Source organism: Athene noctua, chromosome 1 (assembly GCF_965140245.1).
Source record: "Athene noctua chromosome 1, bAthNoc1.hap1.1, whole genome shotgun sequence".
NCBI lineage: Eukaryota > Metazoa > Chordata > Aves > Strigiformes > Strigidae > Athene > Athene noctua.
This window is the reverse complement of record NC_134037.1, coordinates 25,347,984-25,369,182: the sequence shown is the minus strand read 5'-3', so window position 1 is coordinate 25,369,182 and position 21,199 is coordinate 25,347,984.

The window sequence follows — 21,199 nt, the reverse complement described above, 5'->3', positions numbered from 1 at the left end:
TCCAGTTGGCCTCAGCCCATGGCTCCAGCCTGTCCAGGTCTCTCTGCAGAGCCTCCCTGCCCTCGAGCAGATCAACACTCCCACCCAACTGGGTGTCATCTGCAAACTGACTGAGGGTGCACTCGATCCCCTCGTCTAGATCATCAATAAAGATGTTAAACAGGAGTGGCCCCAACACCGAGCCCTGGGGGACACCACTCGTGACTGGCCGCCAACTGGATTTAACTCCGTTCACCACAACTCTTTGGGCCCGGCCATCCAGACAGTTTTTTGACCCAGCAAAGCGTGTGCCCATCCAAGCCGCAAACAGTCAGTTTCACCAGGACAATGCTGTGGGAAACTGTCAAAGGCCTTACTAACGTCAAGGTAGATAACAACCACAGCCTTTCCCTTTTGCAATAAGCAGGTCGCCCTGTTGTAGGAGATCAAGTTTGTCAAGCAGGACCTGCCTTTCATAACCCCATGCTGACTAGGCCTGATCATCTGGTTGTCCATTATATGACTTTTAATGGCACTCAAGATGACCTGCTCTATGACCTTCCCTGGCACCGAGGTCAGACTGACAGGTCTGTAGTTTCCTGGATCCTCCTTTAGGCCTTTCTTGTAGATGGGTGTCACATTTGCCACCCTCCAGTCCAATGGGCCCTCCCCACTTAGCCATGACTTCAGGTAGATCATGAAGAACATCTTGGCGAGCACATCTGCCAACTCTTCCAGCACCCTTGTGTTTAACCCATCCGGACCAACAGACTTGTGTGCATCCAAGTGGTGCAGCAGGCCTCTGACCACCTCCTCTTCAACTGTGCTGACCTCAGTCTGCTGCCCCTCCCCATTTCCCAGCTCCTGAGGCTGGGTGTCCAGGGAACAGCCAGTTCCACTGCTAAACACTGAGGCAAAGTAGGCATTGAGCACCTCAGCCTTTTCCTCATCCTTAGTTACCATGTTTCCCTCTGCATCCAGTAAAGGGGGGAGATTTTCCCTAATCCTCCCCTTGCTGTTAACGAAGTTATAGAAAGATTTTTCATTATCCTTAACAGCTGCAGCCAAGTTGAGCTCTAGCTGTGCTTTGGCTCTCCTAATGTTCTCCCTGCATAACTTCACTATGACTTTATAGTCTTCATGAGAGACCTGGCCCCTCTTCCAAAGGCAATAGATTCTCCTTTTGTTCTTGAGATCCGCCCAAAGGTCCCTGTTTAGCCAGGCCAGTCTCCTTTCCCGCCTGCTTGTTTTTCAGCACATGGGAACAGCCTGCTCCTGTGCCTTTAAGACTTCTCTCTTGAAGCATGTCCAGCCTTCCTGGACTCCCATATCTTTCAAAGCAGCCTCCCAAGGGATTTTGTTAATCAGTCTCTTGAACAGGTCGAAGTTAGCCCTGAGGATGTCTAAGGTGACAGTTTTACTAACCTCTCTCTTTGTTCCTCCAAGGATCGAAAATTCAGTCATCTCATGATCACTGCACCCTAGACAGCCTCCAACTTTTACTCCCCCACAAGCTCTTCCCTGTTCACAAGCAGCAGGTCCAGGAGGGCACCTTCCCTGGTCGACTCACTCACCAGCTGTGTGAGGAAGTTATCCTCCACACATTCCTGGAACCTCCTGGATTGTTCCCTCTCTGCTGTGTTGTGTTCCCAGCAGATATCTGGGAGTTTAACGTCCCCCACAAGAACAATGGCAAGTGACCGTGAAATTTCTCCCAACTGTTTGTAGAAAGCTTCATCCACCTCACTGCTTTGGCTGGGGGGTCTATAGCAGACTCCCACATCAAGATCTGCTTTATTGGCCCTTAACCTAATCCACACACTCTCAACTCCATTATCACTATACTTGATTTCTGAGCTGAAGGCCATTCCACTGCCTCTCCTTCCCTGTCTATCCCTCCTGAGAAGCTTGTAGCCATCGACTGCAGAACTCCAGTCGTGTGAGGCATCCCACCACGTTTCTGTGATAGCTACCATGTCATAGTTCTTGTGCTGCATCATGGCCTCAAGCTCCCCCTGTTTGTTGCTCATACTGCGTGCATTGGTATAGATGCACTTGAGATGAGCTAGTGGATCCAAAACCTTTTTGTGAGTGTGGGCACCGTTCCCTACCAGACCCTTCTCAGATGCTTCCACAGTTCCTAAACATCTTTCCCTTCTCTCAAATGAAATGGCAGAGGGAGAGCCCTCACCAGTCCACCATCCTTCAAGCTTTGTCACACTTCCCTTGAGCTTGTTCCTAACATGCCCAGTTATCTCCCCGTCCCCCCTCATATCTAGTTTAAAGTTCTCTCAATAAGATCTTCTAACTCCTGCTCCAGAACCTTTTCCCCCTCTGGGACAGCTGCATCCCCCCTGTCTCATTTGTCACCAGCAGACCAGGTGCCTTATAAACCTCGCCATGGTCAAAGAACCCAAAATTCCAATGATGGCACCAGTCTCTGAGACAGGTGTTAATCAGATATGTTTTACACCCTTTATCAGTGGTTTTCCCTTCCAGTTGAGGGATAGATGAAAACACGATCTGAGCTCCTGAGCCTTCAATTAGTCACCCCATTGCCTCGAAGTCCTTTCTGAGTGAGTTAAGACTTCTCTCTACCACCTCATCGTTACCTTCCCAGATAACCAACAGGGGGTAGTAATCAGAGGGCTGCAACAGAGCAGTGACCTTCCTTTTAATATCTTTTAACATTCTTGGAATGTTTTGAAGTGAATGATACACTCTGAAAACAAAAGGATATTCAGCACTGTATTTTTGGACAAGAACGTGTTTAGAAAGAATCTAATCCTGATTTTAAAATTGCTACTGATTAAGTATTTATACTTTTTTTTTTTTTTTTTTTTTTTTTTTATATATTCCTTAAGAAATAGAGGAAGGGAGCAAGTAAGGAAGTAAGAAATCAAAAAGAGAAGGAAAAAGGGAGAGAGGTAAGGAGAAAGGCAGAGGGAAGGTCAGTGTTGTACAGAGAAGGCTAGGGTTCCTCTTCAAACCTTTCACTAGGATCAGCTCAGTAAGACTCTCTGAGATGAATTTTAGAAAAATGAGTATGTTCTTCTGATTTTGATAGGGTTGAGATGAGAAGTGCACTCTGAGCACTTTTAAGACTGGATTACTTTCCAGAGCTTTGATATATTTCTACCAGTTTAAGTGCAGAAGCAGTGTTCTGCACTTCAGCCCATCAGAGGCTCACAGTCTCAACAAGGTCTGTGTGACAGAGTAGGGAGTGAAATCAGGCTGTGCAGCACCCAGGCTTAGGCTCTAGTCAGCTCCCTTTCTTTCCAAGCTCAACTGAAAGAGAGTAAAAATTAGAGTGCTGGCATATAGTCCCAAGTGAGCGACAAGAAACTTCTCTGCACTGGCCTATATGTACATAGATCTGCAGTTAAGGATTACCAGCAAACACCTTGTTTAAATAGTTATTTTCTCAACCTAAAACCCAACTTTAAAGATTACTATTTAAACAGTATTATTCTATCAGGTTTGCAGCTAACTGTGGTGTTTGCTTTGCAAGGGAAGTTTAGCGACATGTGTTTTAGATCTTTCTAGGACCACCAGCTAGTTCCAAAATTCAACAGATGAAGGTATTTCTGTTCATTTGCACTGCCCTGGTTTTACTCCTCAGAGTTCTGATCTCTTAGCAGTAAAATGGAAGGATAAAATTGTTTTAGAGCAACATAATTTTGATATTCTTTTTAATCTCCAATAAAATACATTTTAAAATTTACAAATACTGTAAGATTTGCAATTTTGTGACAGGTAAATGTAAGCACAAGTAAAGTAAGAGGGATTTAATTAAAAATTCTTCAAAGTGTAAGAACTGGTGAAAGAGATACCTATACTGCTAAGAGGAATAAAATGTATGGAGAATAGAAGTGAGCATATTTTTTGTCCCTCAGCTAAGAAGTTTCAGAAAAAATATGCTGTAGTGTTTATTTTATGAACTTGTTTTTCATTGGTTTTGATCACCTGAGTCATGGTATCATTGCAGTTGTTAGGTAAACATATATGTGAAAGTTTTCTTATTTCATATTTACTCTATGTGAGAAATTATGTGCTCTACTATTGAAAATTAAAATTAAATACTGCAGGTATTCCTGTTAACTGTAACAATCCTTTCTATATTTTCATTAAAATATTTCTTTCCATGTTATAAATTTATTTGTCCCATTTATAAGATGCATACTAAAACTTCACAAAATACAGAATATTTGAGTTAGAGAGATCAACTCTAGTGTATGATTTATATAAACTTATATCTACATGTATTCTGTACATTTGGAACTAGATATGCATTAACACTAACAAAAAGATATAGACCACAGAGTACATACAGCTTTGTTAAAAAACTTATTTTCCCCCTTCAGCCTAGAAATTCAGTAATAAGTTAAAAACATGCCAAGGGTTATAAGGGTGAGTGAAAATTGTGAGGCTATAAAGGACATGAGGATAAACCAATCTCATATTTTCAGGTAGTAGGAGTTTCTCATGCCATGGAAATTTTCTACTTTTCCCGGGATTGGCTCTTTTATTTCTGGTTAACAATTACAACAGTTTATAGTTTATTGCTGAAAAATAGATGTGATATAAATTGAATTTCACTGTAATTTCTTTGACCACATTCTGTAGGCATTCTAATACTGTATCAATACTGGATGTTCTTGAAGTACAACAAGAAGAAGACGCTGTCTGATTCCTATCCATAAACTGCACATTATGGCTTTTTAGTTCTTTAAACTTCAGTTGTTAATGTTAAAATATGAACCTTGTTCCATTCTGTAGTTAATGTGCAGCTATTTCTTTCTCTTTATGTCTTTGGTAGTCAGATTTAAATGTTCTCTACTGTGGTACTCGACTAAAAAAAAGCACCTTTCCTCTCATAACAGCTTGGACAAGATGAGAATAGCAATTAAATAACAGTTCTGTGATCACCAGACAATATTCACATTAAAAAGGCAAATAAAATAAGCTTCTGTATAGTGTAGGAGCACAAAGATGAAAGCAAAAAAAGCATTATGTAAATACACTCCCTTTTACAAACCACCTCCGTGTGATTTGTTACTCACATTTTGAGAAGAGCAAGCTAGCAAGGAAAGCCATGCAGCCCAAAACTCAAGTGGCTATTTTCTACTTACTGGAACATTGTGGGTTTAAATGTTCCGACAAAATGTGAAACTTGTTCAAGCCCACTGAGGAAAGGCTGAAAAAAGAGGAAACAAACAGAAAGCAAAAATGCAAATGAACCAAGAGGAGAGTAGGCAAAGTGAAAATTGAATTTAGAAAATCGGCACTAAACAACAGGAAAAAGAAAAAAAGAAGAGGGGAGAAGCATAACAGAAGTTCATGTTCATGGGCTCTAATTAAATGTGACAAGTGTAACACACTGCAGAATTAAAACACACTCCAGAGTTAATTCCTGAGGCTTTGTCTAGATTAGTAAACTAAACAGCGTCAGGACAAACACTTGAATGTGAGCATTTATACTAACAAATCAATTGCGGAGTCTCTGCAACAGATTTGGCTTTGGCCAGAGCAGACTGAGTTTAGGGTGATCAGATGCCAGGCAGTGCTCCTGCCAGCCCTGCAGAAGGGCATTCCTCTTGGCTTCTGGAAGGGGAGAGGAGGAGAGAGCACAAAGAGATCTTAGCTACATGGGTACAAATCCTGATTTGCTACTTGCACTCAAGTAAAAAACAATGGCCCCTGGAAATTTTTATTTGCTAGAAAAGACATATTCAATGTTCATTCAATGTATTTTAAGATCCTGAATTACTCAACTCTCTGCCCCTAAAACAATAGTGAACTGGCTTTACATCACTGTTAAACAATGGAAAAGCTTACATTTTGAAACCCTTTGATAATATACCCTTAATTTTTGTAAATAGGTATTAGTATCTTCCATAGAAATTATACAGAGATTCAAGATAGCATAGTGCCTTCATATTAGAGAATCTGATTTTGCCAAATTTTGATTGATTATTCTGTGTGCCCAAGTTATTTATTTCTGTACACCATCTGTGAAGTAATACAGTCAATTACCATCTATTATCAATATTTTCATGATGTATATTACAGTTGTCAGCATTATTGATGCAATATTCCTAATGGCTACTCAGACCTGATTTTAGTACAAGTAATATTTGTATAATATAAGTTAGTAAAAAGCACTGCCTGCATCACAGTTTTCTCCTAATTGTAAGGAAAACTTTACAGATGCACACTGCACATACAATGCTTAGAAGTTCATAGCACAGCATGCAGTCCCTGATCTTGCCACTTAGCTGTCGTGAGAAAGACAAATCATATTGCTGATGTCAACTGTCCACATACTTAGGATTTCTAACAGGAGCTAATCTGAAATTTTCAAAGTGCCTGTGTAATTTTAATATTCCATGCTGTTGATTTCAATGTTACTCCAGTTCTATTAGGCTACTCTGAAAACCTTATCCCCAAAACACTGTAGAACACTTGTAAAACAGATGTAAAATTGGGATTTTTTTTGTCTCATTCTGCATCCACCTTTGTCAGATGCTATTTTAACCTTTCTCATTATCGATTAAATACAGAGAGTTATTTAGAAACAAGGAACTCATGAAGATTTTTTAACTCTCTTATTATCTTATAATTAAAACAGATTATTCTTCCAGTAAACATTGCAACTCGGACATCCCACTAGCAAACTTCAACAACAAATACAAGCCCTAGACAGACCAACACAACTCCTATTTGAAAATCAGATGAAAGAATGCTGTAGGAGTCTTAACTCTTAATAGGACCTGTATTAGGTCCAGCATGTTGTGGCACAGGGGAGAGCTCCTACTGCATCGTCTGAGGAAGGGGAGGCTATAGAGAAAATATGGCTTTGTCAGAGCAGAAAGCCACTGTTGATTTTATCCTTTACTTTCTCATTTTAGCCAAGTAATATTATTAATTATGAAAGTTATAGTTTTACAGTTTTATGGTAACCTTGTGAAAAAGAAAGATCAGGAATATAACCAAAATCTTGTAATCATTATTTGCATACAACACTATTTTCGGGTGGATAATAGAAACTTGGAAAGTTCAAAATGTGTGAGATACAGCAGTTCATTCTGAAAGTGATGATAATTGTTATGGCAAATAAACATGGGAAACAAATGATTTATGTTAAAAGATTAAAATAGTAAATATATTAATCTTATATTTTAATTATTATAAAAACTATAAACATATATTAATATAAAAACCATGAAATGTTAAAAAAACCCCAAACATGTACATCAGATTGAATGGCCAGTGTTCATTAGGATATTCTTATCAATATGAAACTTGTGCAAATTTCCCTGCTTTAACTTCTATGCCATTTCCTAATATTGTAGATAGGTAATCATACTAATAGCTTTGAATTCTATAAAAGACACTGAACAGAAGCAGAATATATACAATATATAGAAATTAGAAAACACTTATTCAAATGAGTTGTTCTTTAAACTTCATACTTACCTCTTGTCCACATAAGAGAGACACAATTTCCTGAGCAAATGCAGTTCCTAAATAATCCCACAAGTACTTGTAAAATGAATTCATTTCTCTAAAAGAGAAACAAATATTTATTTGCAAACTTTAGAAAAATGAGAGTGAGTAAATGAGTGAGTGAATGGAAGAGTGAGCAATCTACGACTCAAATTAATATGCTATAAAATATTTAAGGAGAGAAAATAGTACTAAGGCTATGTTGCTGTAAAGCTGGCATATTTACAGCATTATCACTGAAGATTTTTACTGCATTTTTTACTGTCAGTAACTCAGGCTAAAATCTGCAGTATCTATATTTCAATTTCCTTCCATGTGTAAAGCTGTTCTGTCGTGCTATTACCAGGATATATTTGAAAATTAATGAAAGCAAGCTACCTAGTTCTGCATGCTACTAGTATCTTACAGTGACAACAGATGGGTAAAACCCAGCAAAGTCTGAAAAGAATTTTTTATAAATTCTGTTAATCTCAGTATGAATCATTCAAGTGCTGGTAAACCCAACATCTGTGCCTTTCTAAAACATAACAAAGACAACATAAATGTTATGAAGCAGATTTTTTTTCTGCATTTCAAAATAACATTGCTCACTAATGGCCAGTGATTTCAAATTCAACCATGTCACTCTTTTAGAGGCAAACTTCCCTAGGAGTAGTAGAGGAGCTATAAAACATTGCTGTAGGGTACAGAGATCTTAAGTGGTGGTTAATAAGAAATCTATGTTGGAAGTCATAAAGGAAAAGAAGTCTTAAGTATATAGCACAAGATAAGCTAATAAACACTGAGGAAGAGCTCATAAATATGTGAGAATGGGGTGTACAGATCCTTATGGGCTGCAAGACACACATTTGGCTAACAGACATTGAAGGAAGAGCTTGTAAAGAAGAGAAGCAGCTGCATGTTTCTAGGTGTGCTGTGAGCAAAACCTCCGATAAAATAACTAGAAACAATTAAAACCAGTGTGAGGGGTGTCACATATTAGCCCAGCTCTTAAAGGCCTGACATTTGAAGATAGTCTCTGAGCAACAGTGGTACTTTAGGATAAGGAGGAGAGATATGCAATTTAAGGGGTTTGTACCCATTCTGTGATTATTCTGAGTTTTAGAAAAAGACTCTGAAGCCCAAATATCCTTAATTGCCTTCATAAGTGAAAGCAGATTTTGGCCCAAAGTATTTTTTGACTGAAGTGGGGGTTGAACCAGATAGACCCCAGAGATCCCTTCCAACTAAGTCCTTCTATGATCTGATGATTCTATCAGTTTCCTATAAGCAGACTCCTGGCATGACAGTACTGTCCTACTTTCATAGGTGAGAATTCCTGCAGCCAAATATTGAGCAAAGCAGAGTGCAATTATATTCATTTTTGCTTACAGAGTTTTTGTCTTTAACAATTAAGTCCAAAGGGAAAAAAACAAATGCTGGAAGAGAGAGGTACAAACACAACGTCAGTAAAAGTGAGGAGGCAGCTTATATTGTACTGAACACATGGACAATCTCAGTTTTATTTTGTGAAGGTTCTGTTGAGCTGCCAGCAGGCATGATGTCAATTTGCAGACAGTCACCAAGGTCACTGAATCAGGGGGGTTTCTTAGACAACTTTCACTCCTTTTAGAGGAGAAAGCAATTAAAATCTCTTTGTTTAAAAACAGTGAAATAGCAGAGTCTGCTTTCTAAGGTACTGGGAAAGACTGGAACAGAAATATGCCAGGGAAAATAAATAGAGTTTGTCAGGAGTGGTGCAGAGAGTGGAGTTACTGATTTGTGGGACTGTATGTCTGCAAATAACAAAACCTGAAAGAAAGAGGCAAAAAGGTACAGAAAGCCAAGCAAAAATAAGAAACATGAGTGACAGTGGTCCAAAAGGCAGAAGACAAAGATTGATATGTATGGTCTTGAGAAAGACTGGAAATCAGGTTGTGGAAAAAATGAAATCTCCTGGAGTGTGCTCCTTCTGTGCTCAGGACAGCAGAACTGTGCCTGTGCTGCAATACTGTCATGAGTGAAATCTGAAATAGCTTTGCAATTCCACCTCTTTGGTGCCTTCAGCTGCACTATCCAATTTTCAATAAAGCTGGGTTCTCATTATACTCAAATATAGAATTCAATTCATACTTCATGCAAAATACTTTTTTAAAAGGAAACATTGTATGGTATGGCTTACAGGTTTACCTATAGTTGTCAAACCCTCATTCATTTTACAACCTAGCTCTAAGTTAGAAGTTAGGTGCATTCAGTTACTTTGGTTTAAGAATCACTTGGAAATGTTCACAGGTTTTAAAGATGTTCTTAAACCATGGAAAAAATAGTGGATGTGTTTTTGTCTATTTTCTAATATCCTTTTTTTATTATAAACTTTTAAATAAAAAATGGCAAACACAGCAATATTCTTTATGCAGAGTTTTCACTAGTCCCTTCTCCTGTTTACTAGCAAAATCTATTCATTTCTGCAACAGGCTATCATGTTAAAATATATATTCCTTCTAAGCCTGAATTTATTCAATTAACTAATTAATATTCATTAATATGCATCCATTAATCATCTTCAAAAAAATATGAGATAGGACTCTGGACTAGGTTGCTGACAAAAGCTAGAAGAGGAATGAATCTTTCACATGAATGTACTTATTCAAGTTGTACTTCTACTTAATCCTAAAGTGACAGATTTCTACACTTCAGTAGTTGGATATATAGAGAAAGATTTGTCGAGCTAGAAACCTTTATCTGTCAGGTTTTAGAGAAAGCCAGGCCCAATAACATACACAATATTAGTAGTATGCACCATAATTGAACATCTGTTCTTTCGCATCTGTTATATGAATTAACGGATAATATATGAATTAACAGTTTCCTGAGTAGAGTTATATTTCATTTATTATTCTGCTATGAGAACTTTTATTCATTCTTGACATAATCATCTGTGAAAGAAAAGTCTCTCTGTATCAGCAAGGTCTTGTAAATAAGGTATCATATAGAATTAATAATCATATAAATAAGGTATCATAAAGAAACCCACAATTTTAACTTTGCAGCATCTTGCCATGATCTCTAAATTTCCTCTTTCAAGGGACAATTATGCGAACAGTATACATTTTAATTCATTGACATTCAAACTTTAGTCTATGCCTGTCTCTGGACACAGAACTGTTTCTAAGTGGTCTATGTAATGTAAATAAGAAAAAACAGATTTAATTTATTATCTTCCAGACTAGTCTACTTCAAAATGATTGAGTGTTCAAAAATAAAATACAATAAAATTTGGAAAGCACTGCTCTAATTTCAGCATGGGATTTTACAGATATGGTTTTCATTGTACTTGGTACAAATCATAAGTAAAGTTGTCAGAAATTAATATAGGAATAGAACTCTTCACTAAACACATTTTATTCCACAATTTGTGGTCTACTTAAAGACATAGAGTGGTTCTTCTTAACAATCTAGAGTTGTATCAGTGATCTGTGCTGTATATTTCACTTAACAAAATAATATGAGAAAGGAAAATTGTAAATAAAAATATTTTTTTTCTTCCATCATTTATTATTATCTCTTATAGGTCTTGAAATCATGTTAAGGTTCTTTAATCTGAAACATTAGAATCTTATATTTCAATGAAAAAAGGATAAAAAATCCAATGACAGGAATATGAAGGAACAAGTTATAGAATATTTTATATAGTTGTACTGATGTACTATACCCATGCATAGCATAGATCCTTCTCTTTCTGAATTCCTACGGTCTTTTTTTATGTAAGCTTTCAACACTGAAAGACACTTATCTCCACATGTTTTTGTGGAGCACCTAACTCACTAGGATTTAACATGGGTGGTCAAAATGAGTCCCTAGGTACTTTTCCATTATAAATATTAAATAAATATATGCATACTTTGTCATTTTTGCTTCATGTCCCAGTGATGGCAGAGAAGGAGGCAACACAAAATCACTTTTTCATTCTTTTCTCACTAATCTGATTGATATAAACCCTCTTTCTTCATCAGTCCTGTGTATTACTGTGGCACAGGAAGGTCTGCACTTCAAGGTAAGTATTTACATTATCTTTTCAAAAGGAAGGGGACTTTATCAACAGCATTTCTAAATGTGAAGCTTTGAAGTATTCTCTGCAGACCTTGAAAATGTAGTGCATAGTCTCAGGCTTCATGGCAAAATAATTGCTGGCTGGAATCCAAGTGGGCAACTATATTACAGTATTTAATCTCATTTTTGTCATCTAAAAGTTAGATTGTAATATAATCTGGAGTTCTCATACTTTCAGTGGAGAGACACAGATGACCTTGAGAAGGCTAATTAATTTTCATATCTTACATGTACTTCAGTATTGGATGAATTTGAATGCCTAGCACCACCTGTGATTGTAACTTTTTATAGTTAAAAATTATTTTGATCTCTAAATAATTTTTTCATAAAAAACTAAATAAGTTTTCCTGACACAGCACCTCAAGTAGCCTCTGACTTGTTCTTACAGTGGCATCTGGAAACAAGAGGAAATATCATACACTGTACAATCATATAGGAAGAAGTGATACTGACAGAGCTTGCATTTCAAACAGATGACACCAACAAAAAATACAGAAGGGGATATAACATCCTATGTTAGTTGAGTATGGCAGGCTATAAAATTCAGAGAAGGGCAACAAGGAAGATCAAAAGGTATGGAACGGATTCTGTACAAGGGATGACTAAATAGCAAAGGGCATTTCAATCTGGAAAAGACTTTTCTGAGGGAAGATACTTGGATTCTGAGTGGCAAGCATAGATGAATGGGGCCTGATTGCTTTCAAAAGAAACAGGATAATTTCATGGAAGAAAAATCACTGAAGCAACAGTAAATGCAAAGACAACAAACATGGCTTAGAAAATCCCAGAAATATGGTTTGCAAATTGCTCAGGCTGGGAGAGTGTTTTGGGGAAACATTTTGTTCTCACACTCTTCTTTAGCTCTCTCAGAAAGGTCACCTTCAGACACAGTTTTCTCTGGTCAAACATACTCTGAGCATTTGTATGTTCTTCCCTCCCAACCTCTGTGCCTGTTGCAGCCCAGATATTTTTTCTCTCTCTAGCAGAAGGGAGCACTGTCAATATTTAATTTGGGGAAGAAAAAGAAACACAAAGTGATCCACAATTCCACACAACCTCAAATTAAAAAGTTAGTATCAGTTATTCACAATGATTAAATGGTTTCCCAGATGGAAAATCAAATACAAATCAACTTGAGCATGAATTACAAGATCAGTCATTCTGATCCGAACATGAAAGAGAAGTCAGCGTGTTAAAAAACAACGTACAGTGTGCCTGCTTGGCCTGGCACAGCCACACTCTTTGAGAATGAGATGTCAATTCACATGTTTTTCCTTCTTTGTGAGAAGAGTAATTTGCTAGCTTGAGACAGCGTCTCTTTCAGGACACTATCCTAATGGGTGCACCTGGAGAAGGAAACGATACGCACATGACATTAGCTATTGGGTAATTCCTGGTTCTGGAGCTGAAAGTGGATATTTTCCAGGAATAAGCATCCCTCGGCTTAGCTCATATTTTGGTAGTAACCCCAAACATCAAGGAACTTATGTCATGTGTGCTTCATGTCAAGACTGCTTTGTGCAGAGGAAGTGAAATCTGTCACAATCCATGCTTATACTCTCTGTAGGGTGCTGACTCGAGATTATTATCTTTCCTTCTGAGTACAGGTTTTCTGGCTCAGAGACCTATTGGCATCATTCCAGACTGCAGCCTGAGAGCAAAGTAGCATGTATGCACTGAGGGAATTTGTGACAAGGTAGCAAACCAAGCTTCTCTATCCTTTAAGGTGTTGCTATTATTAATGGTATACTAACTACTATTTAAAAAACAAACAAACACAAAAAACCCTCAAAGGTAAAAAGTTGTGAAAGGCAATGAATATAATGAGGTCATTCACAGTAAACATTTTTAGTAATACACTACTTTCCCTAAATCAATCTTTACAGCAGGCAGTGATTATGAAATTAATTCACACTCCTTACCAATTTGTGGATTTAATATTGTTAACTGGAGTCAAACCAATTAGTATACCCTGTCTTTCAGATATAACTAGATTAAAGATAGTTTCATGGTACCAAAATGCATAGGAAGTATATGCTGCATACATAAAAGAATTTTCCTTGGCTTTGTGAAGAGTAATGAAGAGATGAATAGTGTCTTTTGTGCTGTTTAGTGATACCTTTGATTCGCACTCTGAAAATAGACTCTTCATGAATGTTTTTTTCAGTTGGTTTTCTTTTGTGATCAGTTTGTTCCTTTTTATTGTACATTGGGTTAATGAACCAACAGAACTTGTAGACAACGGAGTCTGAAAGTGGCTGTAGGCAATTTCTCTTCTGTGCTTCTTCATTTTTCTTATTTTGGTTCTGTTTTATATTTTTTTTAAGACTGAGCAATGTTACAGACTAATAGCTTATGGCAGTCAGCTAATGAGTTGAAACTTCACTTGATAGAAGACGCACAATGAAAATGTGTGAAAAATCTAAGTGACAAGGTTGTTAAGGAACCTTTATCTTAACTATGTATTTAGGAAGCTTATGATGATGCAGGAAAATGAAAACTTAATAAACATACCTAGTCATTATGAAGAAAAAAACAAGACAACTTATTTACTGACTGCAAGATGCACGGATTGGCTGTCGTTGTGTTGCAATGGAAATGAAGCAAATGACAAACAGTACCCAAATGCCCCATATGACTAGCCCATGCCAATACAGAACATTAAAAAGTAATTTTAAGAAGTTGTATTTTCACATTAACTTTGTAAAACCAGCTGACTTTGTGATTTTGTAAATGAGAATTTAAATGAAAATGTTCTGTCCATTGAGAGCATGGGAAGAACGCTAACAGGGCTTTACAATTACTGCTATGATGTGCTTTCAGTGCACTCTTTTGCTTTTTTAAATACATAGATTCATACTTACACATATCCACAAAACCTCAGACACTGAGGAAATTGAATAAAAAGAGTGGTTCTTTGTCCTATCACAGCATAGTTTGTCAAAATTCCACTGTCTGTGTGATTCCCTAGTACTCTTGTATGCTTCTCTTCTTGTTGAAGTCATAATCTTTTTTGAATAACATTGTGTATGAGGTCACACTTACCCTGGACTGTACTGTGTTCTTAGTCCTTCTCTAGTTTTCTCAAACTCTCTGTCTCTAGAATTTCAGAAAAAGCAGAGAAAGTAAGTGGGTCATCCAAAAATGCTTTCAAGATTGCAGTGTTCATTGGTGGTAGTTAATGAACCCCTAACAGTGGCAAGTCTAATATAACAACATAAAATTAAGGCACAAATAAGAGACTCGGCAAGAAAAGGAGATGAGTATGTGTCTCCACATACTTCTAGCAGACTGTTAGCTAAACAACTAAAACAAGCCAAATAAGAATTTTTCAGGAACATGTTATATTTCAACATAGAAGGAAACTTTAAAATTTAGATGATACTATTGGTGCCAGGTATCCCCTGAGGATGGTGGAAATGAGAATACCAACTGCACCAGCTGAATAAAGGTTGGACTACTGCTCTCTTGGATTTGGTATCTGATGTGGCAGCTAAGTCCAGCATATAATACTTGACAATCATAACTGGTTTTCCCACATAGATTTCAGATGGCAATGCATTTTGGAACGGGGCCAAAAATGTTGCTTATGTACTGGTATTATGAACGTTAATTTTTGGTAACAAGATAGGATGACAACTGGTAATGTAATGATATACAGCACTGATCATTTTGATTATCTCTGTGGTGAAAGAACCTGGTGCATGTAGCAACAAACTCCAAAAAGGAAATACTGAGACAATTGAAAATATTTGGTCTTACACTACTAGAAGACTCTTGAGATGTCCATATTGTGTAGCTGTTTCGCTCTTTCTGTGGACATTTTTTTCCAGGGAAAAAAAAAAAAGAAAAAGGTACTTAACTGATTGGTCTAGGTATACAACAGAACACTTTAAATGTATCCTTAGTATTATTTGTATTTATAACAAATTATTCACAAGAATCGGAAGTTTTCTTGTCTTTCTGGCAAAGCTGGTAGAAAATAAAGATTGTTCTGAAGGTGAGATAGTGTACTTCAAATATAATTCAAATTTGAGTTCTATAATTTTAGCTTTACAATGGAGAAATTTTATTATTTAATCCAATATTGGCATTGTCAATTAAGAAGCTCCATATATATTTGTTCAGTCTCTTTCAGTGTAAAATGAAATTTACGCTTTTCAGTAAGAAAGTACCAGTACAGTATCATTCCTGTCACTATCTCTATGGCTTCTCAATAAAACAGTGAAGTTTTTTCAATCAACCAAAAAGCCAATTATATTTTTTTAATTACATGCTTTTAGTAAGCATTGAGTGTAATTATTTGTTTAACCACCCTGCTTTTTATTCAGTTATTCAACACAGTAACAAAGAAAGCTGAAATAGCTATACTACTACTCACACATTCAATACAGAAAAATTCTTTATCTTCTTGTAATCATTGCTAAGAATAATTGTGTCAAGTTGTTTTTTACAACATTTACATGATAAACTTTGAAGGGAGATGAATACTACTTCCAGAATTAATGTAATTTCAGCTCTTAAAGATGAACTTTTTTTCTTGTGAAGTCACATTGATTTATCAGAATTCTGGTTCGGACTCTTATCCTCATGAATGAACTGGGCTCCCTGAACAGCTCATGTTGGACAATGAGATAGTGGATAGCAGGTAACATTGTCTCTGATAAGCATTTTAAATTATGCACCAGTCCTAACAGAAAGTAATGGGTTAATAGGTGTCTGAACTGTCATTCCCAAGAAGAATTTTTAACTGTGGATCAATTAGGGAAGATTGAAGCGTCTATATGATCAATTCAACAAAACCAACGTGAAACATTATTGTTGTCATCAGACTGCTTTATTTCCTCTGCATTGGTTGTCAGGAGTCTGAAAAAGCTCAAACACAACAATGTAGCCATATGACTCTGGAGTAGATCTGATTCATGGCTGACATCTCACAGGCAGAACAAAGGGATGACTATTATGCCTGTACGGATATACAGATAGCCTCATATGCTACAAATTGCATGTATTGCTTTTGCCTTTGAGTAAAGGTTTCAAATACCTAGAATAAGCAAAGTATAATTGTGGAATTAAAATTTCTGACATTTTATAAATCACATTTCTTTCTGTTTGCATATTCACACTTTCTGGAGAGTAGCAGTTTGGGCTTGAATCAAGTTCAGTCGTATTTTCTGAATAATTTACTATGTATTTTTCTTTTGAAGTGTTTGACAAATACATATGTCCGTGATTCATTCATTTTATGCTGATGGTCAAATAACTTTTGTGTGTATTTGTCCATAATTCATTCAAATAATTGCACAAAATATTTCAAATAATAAGTTCTATGAATAATATTAGCTGAAAATGTATATGACGGATGTGATGATTGTTTACCAAGATGTTTCGACTATTCTCCATTTCTGAAAAATCCAGCCCAATAATTTGTGGCTATATTTAGAATACAACTATGTAAATAATTTTCAAAGTTGTTATTCTAGATTTTATGGAAAATCCACTATTGTTCATTTAGCCTCTGTAGTGACTGAACGAAAGTTCAATGGTATGTCAAGCTGTTCTTTCATTACTTCATCAGTCTCTGGATCAGTGGCTTAGCCCAAGCATAGGGAGAGCTTTCAATAGAAGCTGCTCTGAATCTCAGCAGTGCATATCTTATTCCATTATCCATTGCTAATTTACATGCATACTTGAAATCAAAGTGGAGTCAGTTGAAAAAGTGTGCAATTGGATTAATTTATCTTTTATAAAAAGAATGGTTAATTAACCAGCAATTACAGCATTTCTTTTCAAAATACTAGTAGCCCAGATGACCTGGGTATTGTTTCACTTTTTAAATTGCATGTACAGAAATAAGTAGCAATATAGCTAAAAATATCCAAGGTGTACGGATATCTTAAAAAAAAAAAAAAAAAAAAAAGAGTTGGATAACTTTCAAAGCTGTTTGTATTTTGTGTTGGTTTCCACAGAAGACTGGGGTGGTGTTAAGTGGAGTCAGACTATGCCTTTATATTTCTGCAGGGACTTGCAGAGTTTTAACAGCATCATTTTTGCTATTCCACAGTCAATACGCATTCACTCTTCTATTTTCTGACTCCATGGTTTTGATAGGTTTTACTTGTCAGGGTTATGCATTTTTGTTATGTTAATGAATGGAGAAGCGCATACAATTTTAAAATATCTTACTGAAAAACTCAAAAGTCTAGAAATAGAAAAACTAGAAATAGTTGTACATCACAAATTTACGTTTAAAAAGGTTTGCTGCAAAGAAACGATATTCAGTTTAAAGTATATATAAATTTATTTCACAACTTCAGTTGGTGCTTAAAGATAATGAAAACCAGAGATTTTCTTAGTTAACAAAAATTGTTGATGTTCATAGTAGTATCAGTTGCACAATGACAGTAAATATTTATTTCAAGAACATTGACTGCTGTCATTGAATAATGCTTTAGGCAAAGCACTTATCAAACCAGATAGTATTCTACACATGTAAAGATTTCATAATAACATCTAGTGAAGACAATTGTTTCTTAGTAGTAAATTTATTTTAAAATCAAGGATGGAACCATTACAAATATTAAAAAACAAGCAAAAAAGCACAACTAAAAATCTGAAAAATCCTGGGTTTTGTGTTGGTTCACTATGATAAGAGGATAATAAAGATATAATAATGTGCTGCAAAACCTACAATATTATTTTTGAAGGAAAAAAAGTCTACTTCTACTCCGTTTATTACTCTGTAACGATCTAGTAGTACTATATATATGAATAATGGATTAAAATAATTTTTAATGGGTAAAAAATTAGATTATTATAAGCAATGCTTTTACTGTTAACATATTAATAGTATAAAATTGAGTACTGTCCTACTGGTTTACTCAATTCTGAGGTCAAAGATTTGATTTAATTTAATTTTGCTTGTATTTAAGACTAAATAAAACTAAATGAGCAATTAAATAAACAGCTTTTTAGGTTTCTTCTGATTATTGTAATTGCAGAAGACCTTTAAAATTTCTGAAGCAGATTCTATTATTTAGAAATAATCAAACATTGAAAACATGGGGTTTAATTATTTCAGAAAAAGAATGGAGGAGCCCAACAATGCAAAAAGAAAATTGCATGAACTTCACAGAATCACAGAATTGTCTAGATTGGAAAAGATCTTGAAGATCATCCAGTCCAACCCTTAACATTGACAATTCCCAACTACACCATATCCCTCAGCGCTGTGTCAACCCAACTCTTAAACACCTCCAGGGATGGGGACTCCACCACCTCCCTGGGCAGCCCATTCCAACGCCCAACAACCCGTTCTGTAAAGAAATGCTTCCTAATATCCAGTCTAAACCTTCCCTGGCACAACTTGAGTCCATTACCTCCTGTCCTACTGCTTGTTACTTGGTTAAAGAGACTCATCCCCAGCTCTCTGCAACCTCCTTTCAGGGAGCTGTAGAGGGCCATGAGGTCTCCCCTCAGCCTCCTCTTCTCCAGACTAAACACCCCCAGTTCCCTCAGCCGCTCCTCGTACGACCTCTGCTCCAGACCCTGCACCAGCTTCGTTGCCCTTCTCTGGACACGCTCGAGTCATTCAATGTCCTTTTTGGAGTGAGGGGCCCAAAACTGAACACAGGAATCGAGGGGCGGCCTCAGCAGTGCCGAGTACAGGGGTCAGATCCCTTCCCTGTCCCTGCTGGCCACGCTATTGCTGACACAAGCCAGGATGCCATTGGCCTTCTTGGCCACCTGGGCACACTGCTGGCTCCTGTTCATCGGGCTGTCAATCAACACCCCCAGGTCCCTCTCTGACTGGCAGCTCTCCAGCCACTCCTCCCCAAGCCTGTAGCGCTGCTGGGGGTTAACTTAACAGATGTAAGTGTAAATGAGAAAGTGAGAAATTAAAACTAGATGCAAACTTCTGGCGACTCACAAGAGATATATGTGATAAACAACAGAATACCAGGAAACAAAAAAACACAGTGTAAAGAGGCTCCTTTTAACAATCTGGTAGTGACAGTGGTTCTGAAGCACTTAGTTTAGTGGAGGCAAGTTTAAATCACATTGATATCCCACAGTACACAATCTCAACAAACATTAGGCATCAGCAGCTACATGAGCCTTAGGAATACTTTGTTGTTTTTGAATAGTAGCTGCAGAAACATGAATCAGCAGAGGAAAAACTTGAAAATTGCATGAGGAATTACATCAAAAATTAAAAACATGAACTCAGACAGCAGTCCCAAATTCACAGATTCTTGGATCTTTCTTAAAGAAAACCAGAATACAACCTTCCCAAGTGCAGACATATGGGCAATAAGTTAGTACATCTTTCTGACACTGTTTTCCAGTTTTTTCAGTTTATTATCTGGCTCCTGTTATATCCATAATATTACTATAAGATTTTTATGACTCTTGTTGTATTTTAGCAATTCAGTTAATCAGGTGCAAAGCATGTTTTGTCTACTGCTCTGTATACACTATATACTATGTTCTGTATATATATATACAGAATATATGTGTATATATATACATAATATAATATACAATATATATATACAGAATATATATATATGTGCGTGTGTATATATATATACACATAGAACATGTATACTATGCTCTGTATACAGAATACCCATTATTTTCCAAGCAACTACAAGTAATATTCGTCATTTTACTAAAGGGTATATTTGGGCAAGAATTGTTTTCTCCAAAGCACTGTTTACCTCTTGGATTCACATCATGAACTATAACAATGCACTACCTATTACCACTAAAACTCACTGTATGGTGACTAACCACTGTAATAATGTGATCACTCTGTTATAACTCACTTGTTAACTCAGGCACTTTACTGCAGCAATGTCATGACTTACTGTTGTAGCTAATTTTGTTTTGAATTATTGGTTTATTCAGTCTCTGTTAGGTTGAAAACAAAATTACAACATAGCACGTTGGCTAAATATTACATTAATTAATGAGTTTAATGTTCAGCTCCATAATATTCAGAGAGGCAGTGATCACAGAATCACGGAATCATTTGGGTTGGAAAAGACCCTTGGGATCATTGACATACATATCCCCCAACATCTCATCTAAACGACCCTTAAACACATCCAGGGATGGTGACTCCACCACATCCCTGGGCAGCCTATTCCACTGTCTGACCACTCTTTCTGTGAAAAATTCTTTCCTAATGGCCAGGCTGAACCTCCCCTGTTGCAGTTAAAATCCATTCCCCTTTTTTCTATCAGTAATTACCTGTGGGAAGAGACCAGCACCAACTTCTCTACAATGTCCTTTCAGGTAGCTGTAGAGAGTGATGAGGTCTCCCCTCAGCCTTCTCTTCCTCAAACTAAACAGTCCCAGTTGCTTCAGTGGCTCCTCATAGGATTTGTTCTCCAGGCCCTTCACCAGCTTCATTGCCCTCCTCTGCACTCGCTCCAGCACCTCGATATCTCTCTCGTATTGAGGTGCCCAAAACTGGACACAATACTCCAGGTGTGGCCTCACCAGTGCAGAGCACAGGGGGACTGTCACCTCCCTACTTCTGCTGGTCACACTATGGCTGATACAAGCCAGATGCCGTTGGCTTTCTTGGACACCCGGGCACACTGCTGGCTCA